We start from the raw sequence: 26,192 nt of genomic DNA, 5'->3' as shown, positions 1-26,192 counted from the left end.
CAATGCGTCATTTGATTTCTTGACTGCTGCTTCCATGAGTATTGACTATGGATCCAAGTAAAATGAAATCCTTGACCACTTCAATCTTTTCTTCCATTTATCATGACGTTACTTATTGGTCCAGTTGTGAGGATTTTTGTTTTCTTTATGTTGAGGTGTAATCCATACTGAAGGCTATAGTCTTTGATCTTCCTTAGTAAATGCTTCAAGTTCTCTTCACTTCGGGCAAGCAAAATTGTATCATCTGCAGAAGGCAGGTTGTTAATGAGACTCTCTCTAATCCTGATGCCCCATTCTTCTTCAGATAGTCCAGCTTTTCAGATTATTTTCTCAGCATACAGATTGAATAAATATGGTGAAAAGACTCAACCCTGATGCATACCTTTGCTGACTTTAAGCCACACGGTATCCCCTTGTTCTGTTCAAATGACTACCTCTTAATCTATGTACAGGTCCCTTCTGAGCACAATTAAATATTCTGGAATTCCCATTCTCTGCAATGTTATCCGTAATTTGTTATGATCCACATGGTTGAATGCTTTTGCATAGTCAATAAAACACAAGTAAACATCTTTCTGGTATTCCCTGCTTTCAGCCAAGATCCGTCTGACAGCAGCAATGATATGCCTAGTTCCACACCCTCTTCTGAATTCAGCTTGAATTTCTGGCAGTTCTCTGTCCACGTACTGCTGCAGCTGCTTTGGAATTACCTTTAGCAAAATTTTGCTTGCACATGATATTAATGATATTGTTTGATAATTTCCACATTTGGTTGGATCACCTTCTTAGGAATAGGCATAAATATGGATCTCTTCCAGTCTGTTGGCCAGGTAGCTGTCTTCCAAATTTCTTGGCATAGATGAGTGAGCACTTCCAGTGCTGCATCCATTTGTTGAAACATATCAATAGGTATTCCTTCAATTCCTGGAGCCTTGTTTTTCACCAATGCCTTCAGTGTAGCTTGAACCTCTTCCTTCGGTACCGTTAGTATGTGATCATATGCTGCCTCCTGAAATGGTTGAATGTCAAACAATTCTTTTTGGTATAGTGACTCTCTGTATTCCTTCCTTCCTTCTTTTTTTTTTTTTTTGGATACTTCCCATGTCATTTAATATTTTCCCCATAGAATCCTTCAATATTGCAACTTGAGGCTTGAATTTTTCCTTCAGTTCTTTCAACCTGAGAAATGGTGAGCCTGTTCTTCCCTTTTGCTTTTCTAACTTCAGGTCTTTGCATATGTCCTTATAATACTTTACTTTGTTTTCTCTAACCACACTTTGAAATCTTCTGTTCAGCTCTTTTACTTCATCATTTTTTCCTTTCACTTTAGCTATTCTATGTTCTAGAGCAAGTTTCAGAGTCTCTTCTGACATCCATTTTGTTCTTTTCTTTCTTTCCTATCTTTTTAATGGCCTCTTGCTTTCTTCATATATGATGTCTTTGATGTCATTCCACAACTAGTCAATTTTTCATATGCAATTTCAAGTTACTTGAAGACTCTGATGTAGCTTGCAAAACAACCTGGAAAACTCAGAAAGAATCAGGCTGTGAACTAGGCAGGCAGACCACAGCCATAATTACAGTATGCCTTAGTAACATTATGGTGACCTCTTCCCCATTGCCACCACACAACTGAGGTACTTCTGCTGACAACATCACTGCAGCAAAGAGGAATTCTTTACTATAACACATCACCCATCTTAGGTCAGGTCTTGGGTTGAAATCAGGTCAAGATTGACTTCCTAGAACACATACTTGTTCCCTAATATCAGTGTGGGTAGAAACAGTAAGCATCTGGATTTCTGGGCTTCTATAATGGAAACAGGGCCTTGCCCCCTGCCAAGGCTCATGAAGAAGGGAATTACTTCAACACAGAGAAGGGGCTGCCAAAGAGACAACAAATATGCAAGACAAGGCAATTAGCAAAATTACACTGTTTATGAAAATACATTTTATAATAATTATCATATTTTACTTATTTCAACACATAAGGTATTACTAGAAGAATTATTTTTCAAAATATTTAGTTATAAAGCAACAAATGTAGGCCAAAACAAATCTTGCTCACCAAGTCCTTACTTCGAGTTTTTTTTTTTTTTTTAAAGAAATTAGTAACATTTCTGGGCATATAAAGTACTTGAGTATCAACCTATCATCTAAAATAGTATATCTTACGGTTTTCCTTTTGGAAATAAAAAATAAGGCAGACGATAATAATTATTAAAATGTCTCTAGATCCCACCCTTCAACGGAGAAGATGTTCTTTAGTTGCTATAGCTATTTTTTCTTTTACCAATGGCCAATTCTGCATAGTGTAGGCCTTCTCAGTGTATTCAGGCCTGTTAGGAGCATCATAAATAAAAATTTGGGACCTCAGGTAAGATAATAAACCCATGGATCTTCTCAGCCTCTCCAGCAATTTCCGTTGACATTTTGAAATTAAACAATAATGATGAAGTACTTACTCAAACATCAGTGAAATGTAATTTTATTTATCACATTAGAAAATATTTTTAAAATTCCTAATACTAAACCTTACTGAGGATGTTGGGAAGTGAGAACAGATATGTCTCTGATGGGTGTTAAAACTGGTAAAACATTTTTGGGTACAACAGATAATATATTAAAAATCTCCATATACCTTGAACCAGCAATGTCACTTTTTTTTATTTTAAGGCAATCATTTAAAAAACATACATTATTGAACAAGGATTTTTACTGTCAGAGAATTTATATCAGCAGAAATCTCAGAATAAACTAAATGTCCAACAATGTGGAGCTGTGTCAAAAATTATGATTTGATTGTCACGAAAGGAGAGACTGAAAGGGCTGACTCATTAGGGGGAGAGCAAGTGGGAGTACGGAGTAAGATGTATGTAAACTTATATGTGACAGACTGATTGGATTTGTAAACGTTCACTTGAAGCTCAATAAAAGTTAATTAAAAAAAATTATGATTTGACTGAGTAGAGATATGGATTCAGATATTAAAAATCAGGTTTACTAGGGATATTTAGAGATTTGAGAAAAATACTCAAGGTATAGCATTAAGTTAATAATTTAAAAAAGATCTGAACTTATTCTACAGATATTTGTTGAGAATTTTAGGATGTGCCACAAACACTGTTCTAATTGCTGAGGCTAGAACAGTAAACCATACAGACACACAGGCCTCCCTCAAGGAGTTTACATTAGATCCAAACCAAAAAACCTCTCTGTCACCTACACACAAACACTGACTGACCAGTAGTGATAAGTGTTATGGATAAAAATAAATTGGGACAGCATGGAATTGTGGAGGCAGAGGGTTGCATGGTGCTAAAATTTTCACTTGGGTGGTCAGAGAAAACCTTATGGAAATATTGACATTTGAACAGACTTGAAGGAGGTGAAGACAGGAGTGAGGCAGGAAGATATTAGAGGAAAGAGTTCACCAGCTGAGAGACAAACAGTTACAAAAGAATCCAAGTAAAGAGAAAAACAAGTGCAAAAGTGAGGACTGATATACTCAGACTTTTTTTGAGGTAATCTGCAGTTTCGTGGGTGATTTTTTTTCATATTTTCCGTAATGAACCCAAATAAAACTTTTTTTTTTAAGACAAGTGTTTGAGAGGTTGAGGTAATTAACAGCTATTCTATTTTGATAAACTGCAATAAAATGAATGTGTGCACAAAAAAAAAATAAAAATCTAACTTGTTCTGCATAGTGGTACTAATCTCAGGTACTTCGGAAATGTAGGCAAGCCTGAGAGAAATGCCTAGATAATAAAATTAAAAGGCTTTCTATTAATGATATTGAGCACAAAAAGCCCTCGTAGATACATTTTAAAGAGCATTTAAAATGTAAAATTAATCTTCTCTGATTTCCTTGGCTCAGCAGAATTAATCAGGAATAAAACCATGATCTTTTTCCACACATTTTCAAATAGATGGGAAGGAAAAAAGCATTTCAGATTCATTAAGAAATAATAAGATTTTTTTTAATGTATTAAAAATAAGTTTTCTCTTAGTTATCATAGATTATTAGCTCAAATTATGCCAAACCATACATTTGGAGAATATTTTATCATGGCGATGAACATTTTAGTGAATGTTTCCTGGTGGTCAATTTTGCCAAGTCATTTGCTGTAGCAGGAGCACTCCATATTGTTCTGAGGGTGTGCTGCAATGCATCCCTCAGCAGGTTGGTGCTGGCGAATAATGTGGCCTGCTTGTTGCCAGGACAAGACTAGCACCTGGCCCTGCACCTGGCCACAAAAGCCTGGAAGTCATTTTCCAGAAGGTACGGTTCTGTGTGCATTTTCTATTTTAAAGTAATTGGATAGAATCATTTGAAGAAGAGGATTCTATTTTCTATTTTAACTCAGTCATCTCCAGCTGTATCACATTTCATGCTTTGACAGCATTATCATTGAAAGATTACCCACTATCCCATAGGCAACAAAAAGCCCCTTGTTTCCTAAAAATTAACCTTGAATGCAGTTATTGAAAGGCGTTATTGAGCTAATTACTTTTTATTTCAGTAAAGTTAGAGTTGAGGTTTTTTTTTTTAAAGATTACATACAAATTGTATAATTTAATATATTTATATAGCTATAAATAAACAGATAAGTCTTAATTTTCTGCTAGAAAAATATATGCCAACCCATTTTGTCTGAGAGGTAAGGTAGTAGAGTGGTCAAAAACCTCCGGACTACCATGTATAGCTGTGCAGGTTTTGTACTGCTCAACCCAGAGAAATGTGTCACTGTGTGGCCCTGACACCACTGACTCTAGAATAAGAGTAACAGCCTATGGGTCCAAATCCAAGCTAAAATTATTTTCTAGATGTATGAACTCAGAAGAAGAAATTAGTCCTTGGTGCCTCATTTTCCCTTATAATGTGGATCATAATATTAACTCTCTCATAAGAATGTTGGGAGAGGAGGTGGGGCCAAAATGGTGGAGCATTCAGATGCTTCCTATGGTTCCTCTTACAACAAAGACTTAAAAAAAAAAAAAAAGTGAATCAATTATATATGACAATTAAGGAACCCTGAACATCAGAGACAGAGCCGAGCAGCAGGGGAAGGGAGAGACAGTTCAGAACCACAAGGTTTTGTCAGACCTGACCTGACCTGGCCAGTACCCTGCAGGCTGGATCGGCCAACATGTGCGGGCTGAGGCAAGCAGTAACACTCAGAATGTTTTCTACGCCTGGAGAAACCGAGTGGCAGAGAGTCTACACAAGCCTCCAAAACAAGGGAGAAAAGACTCTGAGTCTGCAAAAGTTAAGTGCAAGCATCTAACATGCCACACGGGATCAAAAGAACCCATCCCCTCTCTGAGAAGTACCTCTCTTCTGTTTACCCACCCGTCCCCACTCTACCCTGGCCCAGACCAGCTTCAGAAATTGACCCATGCCCTGGGCTGGACAGTGGGACCTTCATGCACCCAGAGCCATTCTCCCAGCTTTGGAGAGGGAACGAACTAACAAATAAGAAAAAATAATCTGCCAGCTCCCCTAAGCTGGGAACTCAGGGCAGGCACAGCCCCTCTGCCTAGGTATAGGTATAACGTGTCCATGGACTTTGAATGCCTTTCACCCCTGCCTAGACCTGTGTAAGCCCATTTCAACAGCATACAGTACAACAGGGTATGTACCTGAATCCTATTTTCAACTGCAACCGCTAAGAGGGAGTGGCAGATTCACGACATTTGACACCACCCTGCCCATTAAGCGGGGCCCTCACCTAAGCATATAAGGGGCCTAGTGACTGGTGGGTCTACCCACTGCATCCAGCTACCTGTAACAGGGGTTTCAGAATAAGTGGTGCCTCCTAGTCCTTACAACCAACAGCATTGGGTGCCCAAAGTCCAGCTGCAAAACCCACCCAGCTACAAGCTTTAGGGAACAAGAACACGCTTTCTACCCAGGCACTGAGGGGCAGCTATCAGCCCCCTACCTTGCTCAGCACATGAACCCCTACTGCAGCCAGATGCCTGTGCCTACTCCAATCACCCCTACGTAGCCCTGCTTGTCTAGTATTGTAGGTGAAAGCCTGCACCAATCACTCAGTGACCGACAACCAAGACACCTGAGCAGAATCCACCCAGGAAAAGTGAATGGACTTCTAGACTTATATATCTAATAACAGGTCTAACCACCTGGTGATGGGATATGAGAGCTTCAAAGATGCTAATAATCAAAGTAGCTCACATGATCAGCCTATTTGGCCATATCAAAACAAAACAAAACAAGAAGCTGGGCACAGTAAGGAAACATAAAATCAATAAATATAATACCTTATTGATGGCTCAGAGACAACATTCAATATCAAATCACATAAAGAGGCAGACCATGATGGCTTCAGCAAGCAACGAAAACAAAGAATCAACAAACCTCCCAGGGGAAGAGAAAGTCTTCAAATTACTGGAGGTAGAATTCAAAATATTAATATATAGAGCTCTTCAAGAGGTCAGGTAGGAGATCAGGCAAAAAGCACAGCAAGGCAAGGAACACACAGACAAAGCAAAGGAGGAACTTAAGAAGGTTATACAAGAGCATAATAAATTCAACAGGCTGAAAGATTCCATAGAGAGCCAATAAACAGAAATTCAAAAGTTAACAATAAAATTTCAGAGTTAGACAACTCAATAGAAAGTCACAGGAGCAGAACTGAGACAACATAACTCAAAATTAGTGAGATTGGAGACAAAGCACTTGACACCAATTTACCTGAGGAATAAGCAGATAAAAAAAATTAAAAAATGAAGAAACCCTAAGAACTATGTAGGACTCTATCAAGAAGAATAACCTGCAAGTGATTGGAGTACTAGAAGGGGGTGGGGGGAATAACAGAAAACACAGAAAGAATTTTTGAAGATTTCTTGGCAGAAAACTTCCCTGATACCATGAAAGACAACATGATATATATCCAAGAAGCTCATCCAACCCCACACAGAGTAGATCCCAAAAGAAAGTCACCAAGACATAATATCATCAACTTACTAAAACCAAAGATAAAGAGAGAATTTTAAGAGTGGCTAGGGATAAACAAAAAGTCATCTACAAAAGAGAGTCAATAAGGCTAAGCTCGGACTACTCAGCAGAAACCATGCAGGCAAGAAGGTAATGGGATGATATGTAAAAAGCCTTAAAAGAAAAAAAAATTGCTAACCAAGAATTGTACATCCAGCAAAACTGTCTCTCAAATATGATGGTGAGATTAGGGCATTTCCAGACAAACAGAAGTTAAGAGAATTTGTGAAAACCAAATCAAAATGACAAGAAGTACTAAGGGGAGTCCTCTGGTTAGAAAATCAGTAACATCAGATAAAAACCCAAGACTAGAACACAGAACAGAACAAGCAGATATCAATCCAGATAGGGACACAAAAATAAATCAAAACTAAACACTGAAAATACAGAAACAGGGATGTCAATATGTAAAAGATGACAACATTAAAACAAAATAGAGGGACTAAATTATGTAGGCATAGAACTTGCATATGAAGAGGAGGTCAAGGTGATATCAAGAAATAAAAGATTGATTTAAACTTAGAGAAACAGAGGTAAATATTAGGGTAACCACAGGAAACTAACAATCCTACTCACCAAAATAAAAAATAAGACAAAGACTCAGCAAATACAAAATCAACAACAATGAAAAAGATGAAAAGAAAACACATAAAGAAAAATTACTCAGCACAGAAAATTTAGTTCGACAAAGAAACTGTCAACAACACACCAAAAAAAATACATCAAAATGACAGCATTAAACTAATACCTATTAACAATTACAGTGAATGTAAACGGACAAAACACACCAATAAAGAGATAGAGAGTGGCAGAATGGATTAAAAAAAAAAAAAATCCATCTATATGCTGCCTACAGGAGACACAACTCAGACGCAAAGACACAAACAAACTAAAGCTCAAAGGATGGGAAAAAAATATCAAGGAAACAACAATCAAAAAAGAGCAGGAATGGCAATATTAATCTCTGACAAAACAGGGTTTAAAGCAAAATCCACCACAAAGGATGAGGAAGGACACTATGTAATGATTAAAGGGTCTATACGCCAGAAGGACATACCATAATAAACATCATGCAACCAACGACAGGGCTCCGAAACACATAAAACAAAGTCTAACAGCATTGAAAAGAGAAACAGAAGGCTCCACAGGAATAGTAGGAGACTTCAACACACCACTTTCAGTGAAGGACAGAACATCCAGAAAGAAGCTCAATAAAGACATGGAAGATCTAAATGCCACAATCAACCAACTTGATCTCACAGCCATATACGGAACACTCCACCCAACAGCAGCCAAGTGTACTCTCTTTTCCAAGGCACATTGACCATTCTCCAGAAAAGACTACATATTAGGCCACAAAGTAAACCTTAACAGAATCCAAAACATTGTAATATTACAAAAGCATCTTTTCTGACCATAAAGCCATAAAAGTAGAAATAAATAAAAGAAAAAGCAAGGAAAAAAATCTAACATGTGTAAACTGAACAACACCTTGCTCAACAACTACTAGGTTATAGAAGAAATCAATAAAGAAATTTAGAGAATCAAATAAGAATGAAAATACATCCTACCAGAACCTTTGAGACATAGCAAAAGCAGTGCTCAGAAGTCAATTTATAGCAATAAATTCACACATGCAAAAAAGAAGAAAGGGCCAAAATTAAAACATTAACCCTACGACTAGAACAGATAGATAGAGAACAGCAAAAGAAGTCCACGGGCACCAGAAAAAAAGAAATAATAAAAATTAGAGCAGAACTAAATGAAACAGAAAACAGAAAAACAATTGAAAGAATTAACAAGACCAAAAGCTGGTTCTTTGAAAAAAATCAACAAAATTGATAAACCATTGGCCAAACTGACAAAAGAAAAACAAGAGAGGAAGCAAATAACCCGAATAAGAAATGAGATAGGCAATATTACAACAGACCCGGCTGAAACTAAAAGAATCATATCAGATTACTATGAAATACTCAAACAAATTTGAAAACCTAGAAGAAATGGATAAATTCCTAGAAACACACTACCTACCTAAACTAACACAAATAGAGGTAGAACAACTAAATAGACCCATAACAAAAGAAGAGATTGAAAAGGTAATCAAAAAACTCCCAACAAAAAAAGCCCTGGTCTGGATGGCTTCACTACAGAGTTCTACCGAGCTTTCAGAGAAGAGTTAACACCACTACTACTAAAGGTATTTCAGAGCAAAGAAAAGGATGGGATACTCCCAAACTCAGTCTATGAAGCCAGCATATCCCTGATACCAAAACCAGGTAAAGAGACCACAAAAAAAGAAAATTACAGACCTATATCCCTCATGAGCTTAGATGTAAAAATCTTCAACAAAATTCTAGCCAATAGAATTCAACAGCATATCAAAAAAATAATTCACCATGACCAAGTAGGATTCATACCAGGTATGCAGGGATGGTTCAACATTAGAAAAACAATTAATGTAATCCATCACATAAATAAAACAGAAGACAAGAATCACATGATTTTATCAATTGATGCAGAAAAGGCATTTGACAAAGTTCAACACCCAGTCATGATAAAAACTCTCAGCAAAATAGGAATAACAGGAAAATTTCTCACCATAATAAAGGGCATTTATACAAAGCCAACAGCCAACATCATCCTTAATGGAGAAAGTCTGAAAACATTCCCCTTGACAACGAGAACCAGACAAGGATGCCCTTTATCACCACTCTTATTCAACATTGTGCTGGAGGTCCTAGCCAGAGCAATTAGCCTAGAAAAAGAACTCAAAGTACTCTATTTGCAGATGATATGATCTTATACACAGAAAACCCCAAAGAATCCACAAGAAAATTACTGAAACTAATAAAAGAGTTCAGCAAAGTATCAGGACACAAGATAAACATAAAATAATCAGTTGGATTCCTCTACACCTACAAAGAGAATATCGAAGAGGGAATCACCAAATCAATACCATTTACAATAGCCCCCAAGAAGATAAAATACTTAGGAATAAATCTAACCGGAGACATAAAAGACCTATACAAAGAAAACTACAAGACACTAGTGCAAGAAACCAAAAGAGACCTATATAAGCGGAAAAACATAACTTGCTCCTGGATAGAAGACTCAATATTGTGAAAATGTCAATTCTACCCAAAGAGATCTACAGATACAATGCAATCCCAATCCAAATTCTAAGGGCATGTTTTAATGAGATGGAGAAACAAATCACCAGCTTCATATGGAAAGGGAAGAGGCCCCGAATAAGTAAAGCATTACTGAAGAAGAACCAAGTGAGAGGCCACACACTACCTGATTTAAGAACCTGTTATAGTGCCAGGGCAGTCAAAACAGCCTGACACTGGAACAACAACAGATAATAGACCAATGAAACATAATTGAGAATCCAGACATAAATGCATCCACCTGTGAGCAGCTGATACTTGACAAAGCCCAAATTCCATTAAATGGGAAAAAGACAATGTCTTTAACAAATGGTGTTGGCATAACTGGATATCCATCTGCAAAAAAAAAAAAAAACAAGACCCATACCTCACACCATGTGCAAAAATTAACTAAAAATGGGTCCAAAACATAAATATCTCTCCAAAATGATAAAGATCATGGAAGAAAAAATAGGGACTACGCTAGGAGCCCTAATACATGGCATAAACAGAATACAAAACATAACTAAAAATGCACAAACACCAGAGGAAAAACTAGATAACTGGGAGTTGCTAAAAATCAAACACTTATGCTTAACAAAAGACTTCACCAAAAGAGTAAAAAGACAACCTACAGACTGGGAAAAAATTTTTAGCTACAACATATGCTATCAGGGTCTAATCTCTAAAATCTACAAGATACTGCAAAACCTTAATAACAAAAAGACAAATAACCCAATTAAAAAATGGGCAAAGGATATCAACAGGCACTTCACCAAAGAAGACATTCAGGCAGCTAACAGATATTTGAGGAAATGCTCGTGATCATTAGCCATTAGAGAAATGCAAGTCAAAACTACGAGATACCATCTCATCTGAACAAGGCTAGCATGAATCCAAAAAACTAAATAGTAACTGTTGGAGAGCTTGTGGAGCAGTCTGGAACACTTATACGCTGCTGGTGGGACTGTTACAACCACTTTGGAAATTGATTTGGCACTTCCTTAAAAAGTTAGAAGTAGAAGTACTATACGATCCAGCAATCCTACTCCTTGGAATATATCCTAGAGAAATAAGAGCCATCTCACAAATAGTTATATGCACACGCATGTTCATTGCAGCTCTGTTCACAATAGTAAAAAGATGGAAACAGTCTATCAATGGACAAATGGATAAACAAATTGTTGTATATTCACACAATACTATGCAACAATAAATAATGATGAATCCTCAAAACATCTCACAACGTGTATGAATCTGAAAGACATTATACTGAGTGAAATTAGTCACGAAAGGACAAATATTGTATGAGACCACTATTATAAGAACTCAAGGAAAGGTTTAAACAGAGAAGAAAACATTCTTTGATGGTTACAAAGGTAGGGAGGGAGACAGAGGGGAATTCACCAAAATAGTAGACAAGAATTATCTTGCTGAAGGAAAGGACAACACACATTAAAGGGGAACTCAGCACATCTCGACTAAACCAAAAGCTAAGAAGTTTCCTGAATGCAACCAAACACTTTGAGGGACAGAGTAGCAGGGATTGGGGTCTGGGGGCCATGGCTTTGGGGGACATCTAGATCAATTGGCATAACAAAGCTTATTAGGAAAATGTTCTACATCCCACTTTGGCAAGTGGCATCTGGGGTCTTAAAAGCTTGCAAGCAGCCATCTAAGATGCATCAATTTGTCCCAACCCACCTAGAGCAAAAGAGAATGAAGAACAACAAAGACACAAGGAAAATATTAGCCCAAGAGACAAAAGGGCCACAGAGACTCCATCAACCTGATAACAGAAGAACTAGATGATGCCTGGCTACCACCAATGACTACCCTGACAGAACACAAAAGAGAGTCCCTGATGGAGCAGGGGAAAAGTGTGGTGCAGAAATCGAATTCTAGTAAAAAGACCAGACTTAAAGTTCTGAGACTAGAGGAACCCCTGAAGACATGGCCCTGGACTCTCTGTTAACCCAGAACTGGGACTATTCCCAAACCAACTCTTCAAAGATTAGACAGGACTACAACACATAAAATGGTACTAACGAGGAGTGTGCTTCTTAGTTCAAGAAGATACAGGAGATTAAATGGGAATCTCCTGTCTGGAGGTGGGATGGGAGGGCAGAAAGGGACAGAGGCTGGTTGAATGGAAACGGGAAGCCTGAGGTGGAAAGGGGGGGGTATACTGTCACATTGTGAGGATAGCAACTAGGGTGACGTAATGATGTGTGTATAAATTTTTGTATGAGAAATTAGCTTGAGCTGTAAACTTTCACCTAAAGCACAATTAAAAAAAAAAAAATGTTGAGAGTTGTCTGGATTAGTACAAGTTAAAGCACTTCGAGAAATTCTTGGAAGATAGTAAGCAAAACATAAACATGAATGATTTTTTTTTCCACTAATAATCTTTTTAAAAATAGGAGAGAGATTGAGGATGTGGTAATTATAGGTCTCAAACAGAATAATTTCCTTAGGCCTTACTCAGTCACAGTGGGCTGGGGAGAAGAAATTTTTGAGTTAGTCTTTATTTTAGGAATCACCTGAAATACACTTCTTGTCTTTGCCTGAGCCACACCCCGAATAAGAGAAGTCATAGTCATACCAGCAGCTTCTAGCATTACTTTATCTACCAAGAAAGATTGATGGCTCCTTCGAGTACTCTCCCCTGAGCATTGAGCACTAAGTACGGTTCTATGAACAGGCTTTGTATACAGTCATTAATTTTGTTCTATTTTGATAGGAGTGTGCTTCAAGACTGTGTCAGGTGAATGCCTGCTGGAGAGAGGAATTCCCAGACTGATACAAAATTTATATGCTTCCCTTCTTATTAAAGATTCCTGGAGCCAGTACCCAAGGCGAGAATCAAGGACTTACCTTTTTAGTGCTTGTGCCAAACAGTACAGAAATATTTTTTGTTATACAAACTACTATCCATTACGCCAGGAGAAAAATTAGGAGTCATAGGCACTGATTTCATTTTTTAATACTAAGAGAATACAGTGTGCTACTTGGAGGTAGTCAGTGCTAACCCATCATTGTATGTCTTAAATTTTTAGTGCTCATATAACAGAAATACCACCAGTGGATGGCTTTAACAAAGAGAAATACATTCCCTCACAGTTTAGGAGGCTAGAAGTCTGAAATCAGGGTGCCAGCTCCAGGGGAAGGCTTTCTTTCTCTGTCACCTCTGGGGGAAGGCCTTGTCAACAGCATTCTCAGCACGCTGAGCCCGGGTCCAAGGGACGCACTCTGCTCCTGGCTCTTGTTTCTTGGTGGGATGAGGTCCCCATGTCTCTGCTCACTTGTCTCTTTTGTATCTCAAATGAGATTGGCTTAAGACAAAAGCTAATCTTGTAGATTGATCCCTTCTTCGTTAACTTAACTACCACTTATACCACCTTTTTTAACATCATAGAGATAGGATTTACAACAAACAGGAAAATCACATCAGATGACAAAATGGTCGATAATCACACAATACTGGGAATCATGGTCTAGCCAAGTTGACAGATATTTTTTGAGGTTACAATCCAATCCATGACACAGTATATACCAGCAGATAAAGGAAAGGGAAGTTTGGAGACAGGGAATCAATTTATGGTCCTATTTAGCATTTGACTGAATAAAAATAAAAATCTTGAAACAAATTTCTAAGTGAAGAAAATTACTTATTTTCTTGACAATATAACTGCAAGGGTATTACTAAGTTGTTTAGAGGAATAAATAATACTTGATATCTTCAAACCTTTCCTTTTCCATACAACAATTTTGTACTATAAATGATTATTTCCTCATTGTCTATGATGTGCCTTGGCTTTCTGAACCATCTCAGGGCTTCCTCTTCACATATACAAGTATTTACATAATAACCAAATTCCTCTCACATGCTATTCAGAAGGGGGGCGGGGAAGGAGGGGTAGGCACCTTTTTTGGGGACCCTGATCTCATTTTCCCAGATGGTATTAAAAATTTAGTTCAAGCAAGCCTAACACCTGTGTGGATAAGTTTTTTGTCTTTTTTTGGCATTATTTCCTTCTTAATTTTCTTATAAAATCTTGATAATTTAAAGGAGCAGTGTTTGTGCATATAGAGGAAAATAGTATGAAAATTCAAATGATGAAACGACTAAAAAAATAATCCATATTTTAGTTTTTTTCTATGCCTGATTTTTTTTTTTTTTTTTTTTAAGAGCATTGCAAATAACAAATTCAGGATTCTGTTAAAGGATTTCATTGCAACATTTTACGGCTGCACATACTATGTAACTAAATAGCACATCAGTCAGGAAGAGAGGGTATTGAAATCTAAAAAAACTAGCAACAATTTGGAGTTTTTTTTTTGTTTGTTTGTTTTTGCTTCTGCTGTACTGCATGGAGCCCTGGTTGTGTAAAAGTGGTTAAGAATTCGGCTGTTATCCAAAACGTCGGCAGTTTCAATCCACCAGCTCTTCCTTGAAATCTCCATGACGCAGTGCTACTATGAGCTGGAATCAACTCAATGGCAATGCGTGGAGTCAGTTGTACTGCACTCTCCTTGTCAGCAAAGAGAACATTGTACATATTTGGTAAAATTAGACACACAGGAAGAATCTTTTGGATAAATTAAAAACAAAGAATGAATGAATTAGTTAAATAATACATAAACCATGAGGATTATTGGGGACCTTTCTTTCTCATGTATCACATCTTGAAACAGGCACTCATTGAATCTCTACAGGGGAGAGAGAAGCAGTAGCAATTTTGACATTTTTTCCTGAAGATCAATAGTGAAAAATCAGTAGGCTTTCCTTCTACAATCAAAGGTTTGCTGGAAAAGGTAACTCTCAGCTATGCAGTCAGAAATTAAAAATATAAAAAAAGAAAGAAAGAGAATAGCTATGAGAGGCTTCCATGAATGAAGACTTTCAGAATAGGTTGTTGTTGTTGTTGTTGGGTGCTGTTGAGCGACCCTATATACCACAGAACTAAGCACTGACCAGTCCTGTGCCATCCTTACAATCATCGTTATGCTTGAACCCATTATTGCAGCCACTGTGTCAATCCACCTCATTGAGGGTCTTCCTCTTTTCTGCTGACCCTGTACTTTACCAAGCATGATGTCTTTCTCCAGGGACTGATCCCTCCTTACAACATATCCAAAGTATATAAGACACAGTCTCACCATCCTTGCCTCTAAGGAGCATTTAGGTTGTACTTCTTCCAAGACAGATATGTTCCTTCTTTTGACAGTCCATGGTATATTCAATATTCTTCACCAACACCAAAATTCAAAGGCGTCATTTCATTTTCAGTCTTTCTTATTCATCATCCAGCTTTCACAGGCATATGATACAACTGAAAATACCATGGCTTGGGTCAGGCACCCCTTAGTCTTCAAGGTGACATCTTTGCTTTTCAACACTTTAAAGAGGTCCTTTGCAGCAGATTTGCCCAATTCAAGCCATCTCCTCATTTCTTGACTGCTGTTTCCATGAGCGTTGATTGTAAATCTGAGTAAAATGAAATCCTTGACAGCTTCAATCTTTTCTCCGTTTATCATGATGTTGCTCATTGGTCCAGTTGTGAGGATTTTTGTTTTCTTTATGTTGAGGTATAATCCATACTGAAGGCTGTGGTCTTTGATATTCATTAGTAAGTGCTTCAGGTCCTCTTCACTTTCAGCAAGGAAGGTTGTGTTATCTGCATAATTCAGGTTGTTAATGAGTCTTTCTTCAATCCTGATGCCCCATTGTTCTTCATATAGTCCAGCTTCTCGTATTATTTGTTCAGCATACAGATTGATTTGGTATGGTGAAAGGATACAACCCTGATGCACACATTTCCTGACTTTAAACCAATCAGTATCCCCTTGTTCTGTCCAAACAACTGCCTCTTGATCTATGTACAGGCTCCTCATGAGCACAATTAAATGTTCAGAATTTCCATTCTTCACAATGTTATCCACAACTTGTTATGATCCACACAGTCGAATGCCTTTGCATAGACAATAAAGCATAGGTAAACATCCATCTGGTATTCTCTGCTTTCAGCCAGGATCCATCTGACATTAGCAATGAGATCCCTGGCTCCATGTCTGTTTCTGAATCCAGCCTGAATTTCTGATAGTTCCTTGTCAACATATTGCTGCAGGCACTTTTGAATGATCTTCAGCAAAATTTTGCTTGCACATGATATTAATGATATTGTTCAATAATTCCTGCATTCAGTTGGATCACCTTTCTTGATCACTTGGATATAGCGTTACTCTGCTGTAAAGTTGCTATTTTTCCCATTTCATTTTCTATTAGTTAGAAGAGTATCACTAAGGCCAGCTCACTCTTACCAGCTACTATGGAGCTTGTTCAAGCTCATGACAAACCCCTAGTATGTCAGAGTAGAACTGCGCTCCATAGAGTTTTCAGTGGCTGACGATTTGGACTTATATCAACAGATCTTTCTTCTGAGAAGCCTTTCGATTGGCAGACAAGTGTGTTAACCATTCGCACCACAAATAATTAGTGGACGTTCGCTAAACCTACTGCTGTTGCTGTTAGGTGCCCTTGAGTTGGTTGTTACTCACAACCACACTAGGTACAACAGAATGAAACAATGCTGGTCCTGTGCCATCCTCACAATCCCTTGTTATGCTTGAGCCCATTGTTGCAGCCACTATATCAATCCATCTTATTGAGGGTCTTCCTCTTTTTGATGACCCTCTACTTTACCATGCAAGATGTCCTTCCCCAGGGACTGATCCCTCCTGATAACTTGTCCAAAGTATGTGAGACATAGTTTTACCATCCTTGCTTCTAAGGAGCATTCTGGTTGTACTTCTTCCAAGACAAATTTGTTCTTCTTTTGGCAGTCCATAGTATATTCAATATTGTTCTCAACAGAATTCAAAGGCGTCAGCTCTTCGGTCTTCCTTATTCATCTTAAAGCAAAGGAACTAAGGGAAGAAGAAGACGCAGCTGTTGTTGGAGGAAGACGCCTGCCGGCCAACCTGCAGCCCGGGTGCCCCTGCACCAGTTGGAATGGTCGTCAGAAGGACACAAGCAGCTCAAGTGGCTCTGGAGGTAGTGGCGGCGACCGCAGGGCATTGAAAATGTCCCCGCCAGCTCGTCTTCAGGCAGCGGCGAGATTGGGAAATCAGACGGAAGAGTAAGTCCAGACTGCCATGAAGATCACAGACAGTGTTGGGAAAGTGCTTCAATCGGGTGTAGTAGGACTGCGCTTTTCCCAAGTCTATCTTCATTGCCTAGGGCCAGCTCATCACGGCAGCCCAGGTGGCGCTGAGCAGGCAGTAGTTACAGGAGGAGAGCGAAGCCCGCGGGCGGCGGTGGCTCCTCTACTCTGGACACCCCGCGGCCAGGGATCTAGGATTCCGAGTCAGCAGAGGAACCGAGGACCCCCATGCTGCCTGTGTCTCTGGGGCAGTGGAGACCCTGGGACTGGGGGCCTTCAGGCAGGCCAGTGGTCTGGTGACCCCCGCTTTTGAGGTTTTCCAGCTGGACTATCCTGAGAAAAAAAAAAAAAAACAAGAACAAAACACAGGTAAATGTGGGTATACCAGAGTGGACAAGAAGAACCAGCCTCCAAATCCCATCAGCTTTCCCTGGGATCATCTCCCACTCCTAATGGTATCATTAGAAAGCAAAACATCAGATCATCTAGTTCAGAAAACCCCAACAAGGAGGGTAATATCCTGTCCTCACCCTGGGGAGTAGTCTGGAGGTGAAGAGATTTCCAGGTCTTTGTCATCCTCTCATCTGGAATCAGAAGAAAAAAGTGAGTGGGCCAAAGACTTCACTGCTCCCAGGTTTCCCCTTCCCACAATGTCCAAAATGTTGCCAGGTGAAAACCCCAGGTTTTGTGTGGAGTGACTTGTTACAGCCAATAAAAAAGAGGCTGAGATGGAGGTCAGAAAGACACCTTTATTTCCTTGTACAAGGAAAGAAGCAATCAGGGTTGCTGCCTCCAAGACTGCTGGCAGGCAGCTTTGGGAGGTGGGCTTTTACAGAGACCTGACAAGGAAATGTAAATTAATCATGAATATTCAGGATTAACCTTCACACAGGCGCTCAGAGCTTGGGGATGAGTGCATTTTCTTTAGATAAGGGTTCCATCCCTCAGGATGGAGGAAGAGGTTGATTTTCTTTCATTAGCATGTTAAGGCTCCACCCAGAGGCAGGTTGAAGCCATCTATGGCCCATTCTGTGGTTATCTTGTCAAGGACAATTTCAGAAGAAAGAACAGTTTATTACGCTCCTGTAGGGGGATAAGCCAGAGCAGGTGTCTCTTAGAAGGGTCAGGCTCTGGGGCTGCCTGCCTCATCAAGACCAAGAGACCCTCTTGATCTCCTTACCAAGATTTTCCCAAGTTACAGGCGCAGCGGGCTAGGAGGGCATGCAGTCCAAACCATTGAATGGGTCTTAAATGAGAAAGAACACAAGTCAGACACCAGGAAGCTAGCAAGCTCAGGAGGATCTGGACCTATACAGCCTTTCAAAGCACTCTTAACTTTAGTCTCGCTGGAATCAGTTTTGGAATTCTAGGGAATAAACCAGCTTTCTCTCTACTTCTGCTTCTTGTAGAGGTGATTCAAGTCTCTACAGCTTAAGTCCTAGAATAGGTATCAGCCCATTTCAGCTGGCATATTCCTCTCCCGGAAAAGGGTTATCTGGTTTTATGTCACCCTACCTAATGTCTGGGTTGGTACCTGCATTACCTTAACAGCCATCTTTGGTTTTTTTTTTTTTTCAGGAATGGTAAGATATTCTTCTTATCTTCCCAGCAAAGATTCAGTGACTGTAGTGGACTGTAGTCCAGACTGAATTAGGACGATCATTCATGTACCTGCCCAGTCCTCCTTTCTGGAGTATTTTTAGAAGCATGCCACGTGACACACCACATCTACTAATGTATTACAATATATATGAGTGGATTATTATTCCTTAAAAATGCTATTTTTTCATACACAATAGAATAGACTTTAGATCTGAACAAATGTCCTTAGCATTTATTAAGTGAAAAAAAATTGGAACATTATACGTGCCTTCAATAAAGCTATATCAAGAAATTTTCTACTTTACCAAATTTTCTCTCTAAACAATCATTTGCAAAATACCTATTTTAAAAATATACTTATTTTGATTTTATTGGAAAATGGAGTATATAGCTTTAAAACACTTTCTGTAAGTATAAAACAATCTAGCATACTATCAAGTGAGCCAAAAGAGAGAGTTGGAAAATTGAGATAATTCTATGTAATTATTATTTTTCAACTTTTTCTTCTCTTCTGTTTCTTGTTCACAGGAGAAAATAAAGCTATTCAAAGGTTAAAAAAAAAAAACACTGCAGTGATTATTAAATATTTTGAGTGAAATAATTTGAAGTTACACAAATATCCTGTTGCTTCTTAAAGTTAGGTGTTTCTTTTAGTTAGGGGAAAAAAAGCATACCATAAAAATAAATCTCTGGGAAAAATAAATCCTTGCTGTTGTACAAAATACAAAGGCTTCTCACTCTTTCTTTGTCTTCCCTAAAATCTCCCCAGAAAAGCTAGTTACGCTGTTTTTATTACTTAAATATTTCATCTTTCTCTTCTTATAGGATACCTGCAGTGTTCCTTCCTGAAAAAGAATGAAGCTTTCTTCTGCTATCCTTCCTGATCTCCTGCAGGCAAAAGATCCTGCTAATACTTCATCATCAGGTTTCCACGTGTTCAGCACCCAGGGAGCAAGTGGTACTCTTACTTACCCAAATCACCTGGTAAGCATTGCACTTGCAGCCCCTCTCCTAAGCCCCGGTCCACTCCCTGTACGCAAATCCTGCTAAATTTATCAAATCAATATCTCATTAGAGAGACTTAAACCCATTGCCATCAAGTTGATTTAGACTCATAGAGACCCAACTGGACAAAGTAGAACCGCCCCATAGCGTTTCCAAGGCTGTAATCTTTATGTAAGCAGACTGCCACATCTTTTTTCCATGGAGTGGCTGGTGGGTTCAAACCACTGACTTTTCGATTTGCAGGCGAGTGCTTAACCACCGTATCACCAGGCCTTTTAGAGAACCTTTGTAGTCTATAATTTTTTGATAAAGTTCCCAAGATGTTTCTGATGCTCTGCAAGTTTTAGGAATAGTGATCTAGATAATGTTGCAATTTACCTTACACATGGAGAGTTAAGTGACAATGTTGGGAGGTGTCCTAAAACAAGATGACATGATCAAACATAATTTGGAAATTTCACCTTGAATCAGTATAAAATTCAGAATAGTAAATCCTCTTAAGCACATGTAACCACTTTTATTATAAATGTGAGAAGGACTGTGTGGTAGTTAAAGTTGTGTGTCAACTTGGCTCAGCCATGATTCTCAGTGGTTTGGCAGTCATATAATGTTATCACTTCCATGATGAGATTTGATGTTATGTGATCACCTCCATGATGGGATATGCTGTGAGTAGCCAATCAGCTGAAAGGGAGTTTCCTTGGGGGTGTGGCCTACACTGAATATAAGCAGACATTCTGGCAAGGCTCCTGTGCTTTTGCTTGCTCTGGGTCCTGCAGCTGGCTCCTGTTCATCTGACCTCCAGTTCTTGGGACTTGAACTAGCAGTTTACCTGCAATCTTGCCTGCCAATCTTGGGATTCATTCATCTTCACAGCCTGCAAGCAAAAGCCCTGCTGTCTGACCTACCCAATCTTGGGCTCACCAGCCCCTGTGGCTATATGACTCAGGAGGAAACCTCTATCCTGACCCACTGACTTGGGACATTCCAGCCTCTACAAGCACGTGAGTCACTTCCTTGATATAAATCTTTTTATATAGATATTTATACCTTTTACTGGTTTTGCCTCTCTGGAGAGCTGAGCCTAAGACAGACAATCATTGTGATTATTTTTTGTTATGGAAAGTATGACCAATAAGTAACACAGATTTTCTTAAACCTAGAAGATGTAGTCTTAAGTTATATTACTCTTAAATTGTCAGTAGTCCAGAGAAGAGTCCTCAAAGAATTCATAGCAATGTTTAAATATCAACTTCTTGTTGTTACGTGCCATAGAGTCAGTTGCAACTCATAGCAACCCTATAGGACATAGAACTGCCCCCATAGGGTTTCCAAGGAGTGGCTGGTAGATTCAAACTGCCAAGCTCTTGACCACCATGCCATCAGAGCTCCGAGTATTTAAATGCAATTCCCTGAGCCTCATTGATTTTCATAATTATTTTTGTCTTGGCTGTTGCAAATACAACCTTCCCACCAGCTCCATATACACATAGACACTGTGACAACTTGACCACCCAGAACCTCTCCGCATGATAAAGATGGTATTTTATGAGTTCACAGGGGTTGGGACAGAATACTACTTGGCAAATTAATTTTGCTTTTGGCAAGATACCATTTCTCAAACCAAAAATGATAAATGTGGTTGGTTCCTTAACAACAGCACAGTTGTCTCTCAGAAAGATAATTTTGTATGATTTTGTTTGGGGATTTGCATAAAAAATTAAATGCAGACCAGCATACAATTCTCAAAAGGCCTTTAATGTTTTCCACCGCTCAGTAACTCTTGCCAAGAAGACTCTAGTGGCTACCTTCAGTTTTGCCCTCCTTGCTCCCCAGCCCTCCAGCTGGTATAGATCATGCTGCCAGTGACCACCCTGAGTGCTGAGGAAACAGTAGCCTAGGACAGCTGGCTGTTAAGTGACACTGGTTCTCCCGCCCCACCAGACCCAGAACAAAAGGCACAGCCTCCACTGTATGAGGAGGTAGTGAACTCAGATCCATCCTGGGAGGGGAGAGCAGAAGTTCCCGCTCCAGACAGCAATGAGGCGGCAGCCACAGTTAATTACGGAAAATTCCTACAAGAATAACACTTCAGAAACAACCCCGGAACCCAGTTCAACAGTTCAGGCAGCTCGTATCTCTCATATTTCTCAACAGGCATCATCCTTACCAAAAAGTGAAGAGTCTCAGGACTCATCTGATAGCATAGGCTCCTCAAAAAAAGCCCACGGGATCCTAGCACAGCACCCATATTAAAGAAACATTTTGAAAGAACTATCTTCTGAAGATACAACGAGCAGAAAAGGAGATGGAGAAAACCCTGGAGTTTCTACTGTCACTTCTATGTCTGTTCCATCTCCCATCTATCAGACTAGCACTGGACAGTACATTGCTATTGCCCCAAATGGAGCCTTACAACTAGCCAGTCCAGGCACAGACGCAGTACCGGGGCTTGAGACATTAACCATGACAAATTCAGGCAGTACTCAGCAAGCTCCATCAATTCTCCAGTATGCACAGACCTCTGATGGACGGCAAATGCTTGTGCCCAGCAACCAGGTGGTTGTACAGAGTGTATCAGGAGATATGCAGACATACCAGCTCCGTTGCACACCTTCAGCTACTTCACTACCACAGACCGTGGTGATGACACCTCCTGTGACTCTTACCACTCAGACAACTGAGGCAGGTGATCCGCAATTGAAAAAAGAAATAAGATTGATGAAAAACAGAGAAGCTGCTCGAGAATGTCGCAGAAAGAAGAAAGAGTATGTGAAATGCCTGGAAAATCGAGTTGCCCTTCTGGAAAATCAAAATCAAACTCTAATAGAAGAGTTAAACACTTTGAAGGATCTTTATTCCAGTAAAAGTGTTTGTTAAGAAAGAAAGTATCTTTGTGGATTTGCCTAAAAATTAGATGGTTTTCTTTTCTTTTTAATGGAGTTTTGTAAGCTAAAAGGTTAAAAAAAAGAAAGAAAGAAAGAAGAAGCTTTTTATTTAGGTTTTCACATGTCAAAGATAAATATACAAGAAATCTGGTGTCAGAGGATAAAGTGGGAAATGACCTCAAGAAGGCTACTGGCACTTTGTAAAAATTTCACTACTGGAAGCTTTGTAAAAATTAAACATAGTCAAGATGCAGGAAGTGAACTTTCATCAATCTGAATTTTCCAAATTAACAATAAAAAAAATTTTTTTTTAATAGTTGCCAATAATACAAAAATGGCAGATGAAATGAAAATTTGGTCAACTGAATTAAAAAAATAAATAAATCGAATTGACCTTCAAGGTTTGCATTTCTTACTGTTTCCTGAAACTGGCTTTTTCAATAATACGTGTGTTCTTATTTCTGCCAGTAAATTCTAAATTACAAATGTAAAAGAAAAACTAATACATAACTAAATATATAAATCATGCATTCTGATTATGAATACTTGTTCTATTATCAAGCCTTTTAAATGAGTTGTTAAAAGTTCATTGGACTTGAGGGGTGCATTGTGGCTGCCGCCGGAGCTGAGCTAGTTGGGGCCACGGGCACTCTGCAGTCGTTACTGCGCCTCTGCCGCTGGCTCGCAACGGTGGCCTCCGGCCCAGGCGCAGGTGTACCTTGGATCGCAGGACTCGGCACCTGTGAGCATCCACCATTTCGACCTTCACCCCTGCTAACCAGATCTGTCTGGCCAATGTGGCCACGGTGTGGATGAAGCGCGCCGGGAAGATCTTCGAAAATTACCTGCTACAATTACCTCCCTGGCGGAGCGGAGTGCGGTAAAGCCTTGATGAAATTCTGCAGACCCACTCAGTGCTTGCGAATGTCTCGAAAGGTAAGGTTGCAAAGAAGGAAGATCTTATCAGTGCGCTTGAAACAAACGACCAGACTGAAATCTGTAAGCAGATTTTGACTAAAGGAGAGGTTTAAGTATCCGATAAAAAAAAGCACACACAGCTGGAGCAGATGTTTCGGGACATTGCAACTATTGTAGCAGATAAATGTGTGAATCCTGAAACAAAGAGACTGCCATCCTTATGGAGAGAGCCATGAAGGACATCCACTATTCAGTCAAAAACAAGAGTACAAAACAGCGGGCTCTGGAAGTAATAAAGCAGTTGAAGGAGGAAACAAAGATAGAGCCTGAGCACGGGAGACTTTGATTGCTTCTCCAAGTGAATGAAGGCAAGAAGCTGAAAGAAAAGCTCAAACCATTTATCAAGGTTATAGAGAGTGGAGACTATGGTCAACAGTTAGAAATTGTGTGTCTGATTGACCCACGCTGCTTCGGAGAAATTGATGAGCTGATAAAAAAGGAGACAAAGGGCAACGGTTCTTTGGAAGTGCCCAATTTGAAAGACGTGGAAGAAGGAGATGAGAAATTGGAATGACAGTCACCAGTCTCTTCAGCTCTAAAACACTGAAGTGTTTTCTTTCCCTACAGTTCTGTCTTATTTCTGCGGTCTGCCAAGTACTTCCTCAGACTATTAGATGAGTTTCATTTTTGTGTTAAAACACACACACAAGAAGACTTTCCTGAGTATAATAATGTGGGATTAATTTTGTTGTAATTATAAATTGGTGTTTTAGGCTAAAATGAAAACCCCAGATACAAAGTCCAGACTAGCATTTTGCTGTGTCACGACTTTGTAACTTTCCAAGGTGGAAGTTACCTGAGGCAGCTTTTGTGGATATAAAGGTAAAAGGTGGTGCGTTCTACTGTAAGTTTGCTATTTAAGGCATAGTTTCGTGTGACCAAGAGGGAGCACTTGCTGAAAATGGAATGATAGAGTGTCTTATTTCTACTTAATGAAACGTCTTTATCGGGTAACTATCGGGTGGCCTGGTACGAAGCTTGAACGATGACTTTCTGATTGGCTTAAAAATAAGTACATGATGACTGTGCAGAACTTAGACAATTTTCATTGAACATGCTGCCATAACCTACATTATTTTTGGTAAAAATAAAATCATTTATTCTAATTCTCAAAGCGTATAATATATATTAATATAGTTGAATAAAACCACTCTTATTTTTATTTAAAAAAAACGTTTATTAGACTTGAGAGTGTTTTTGAGACTGGGTTAATTATTTTTGATGGCTTGTCCTAAAAGGTACCTAAATGGAGTTGTGATTTCATAAGTTTTTATTAGAATGGAAAGAGAACTATTTAAGTAGTTTGTTTTTGGTTACTCTGGGAATGGTGATTTTCTACAAATAGATAACAAATTGTGTTTGGGTTTTATATTCTGTATGCAGTTGAATACACAATACTTATCCTGTTGTACTTCAATAGAATGGAATGTTTACAGGCCCTTAAGATGATATTAAGAGGATTTTTTTAAAACCCTCTTAACATGCTTTTCAAAGTTTTTCCAAGAGGATTTTATAATCAATTTAATGTAGAGTTTATCAGATTCTAAAAATAGTACAGATATTAATGCAATTTTCTGTGACTTTTTTGTAAGGTAGTGAATGATAACATTTATAAGAAAAGTGACTGGCAATATATTTTTATAGCTAATCTTTACAAATTCTAATGTTGAGTTTTAATACTTATTTTAAATGTTTATATGGTTTGTTTTAATAAAAAAATAAATATTTTGCAACTCAAAATATCATTTTTATATTATGGGAAGTAAAATTTTCTGATTGGTCAACATTTGAATTATAAGTTTTGTATGTAGTTTATCTAAAGTCCAAAAATGCTGTCAGTACACCAGTGTTTAACTTCAATATTCCAATTTGTGTATTTTGAAATTGTACAATTATTTTGGGTTCCTTATACAATATGTATCATATTGTCTTCTATGAAATTAAATGACATTTGATAAAAAAAAAAAGAGTACTCTGTGTGTCCATTGCAAACTTCATTGTTCGCGGGAATGGTGTTATTTATGGGTTCCACACTGTCAGCAAATTATACAGTCACTTTGATATTCATCATTTGGTAACTAAATGTGAAATAAACCATCCAGGGAAGTGACACGGTATTTATATTTGGTTGAATTATTTAAAGTGTTGTAACCTACAAAAAGAAAGCCAAGTAATTCTGCTTTTGATAAGAGTTATTAAAGATGTGCTTAGCAATCACTAATTCTATGTAATCAACACAGTCATAATATCTATTGAAATACTTCCAGCGGTCACAAACAATCCAGTTTGTAATTAAAAAAAAATAATACTGATACCTAATGAAAGTAAAAATAATACAATATAACAACAGGAATATTAGAGGTGCTCTCTTGCCAGGATAACT

At 38.6% G+C, this 26,192-nt stretch overlaps 3 pseudogenes; all 3 read left to right on the top strand.

The window, feature by feature from the left end:
- Window positions 1–4,200: 4,200 nt before the first annotated feature.
- On the top strand, window positions 4,201–18,985 carry LOC126081586 (doublesex- and mab-3-related transcription factor A1-like; annotated as a pseudogene).
- A 2,998-nt stretch (window positions 18,986–21,983) lies between these two features.
- On the top strand, window positions 21,984–22,823 carry LOC126081585 (cyclic AMP-dependent transcription factor ATF-1-like; annotated as a pseudogene).
- A 180-nt stretch (window positions 22,824–23,003) lies between these two features.
- On the top strand, window positions 23,004–24,368 carry LOC126081584 (ribosome maturation protein SBDS-like; annotated as a pseudogene).
- Window positions 24,369–26,192: the final 1,824 nt, after the last annotated feature.

The sequence above is a fragment of the Elephas maximus genome, chromosome 8 (genome assembly GCF_024166365.1).
Source record: "Elephas maximus indicus isolate mEleMax1 chromosome 8, mEleMax1 primary haplotype, whole genome shotgun sequence".
Taxonomy (NCBI): Eukaryota; Metazoa; Chordata; class Mammalia; order Proboscidea; family Elephantidae; genus Elephas; species Elephas maximus.
This window is presented reverse-complemented; position numbering and strand designations above follow the sequence as displayed.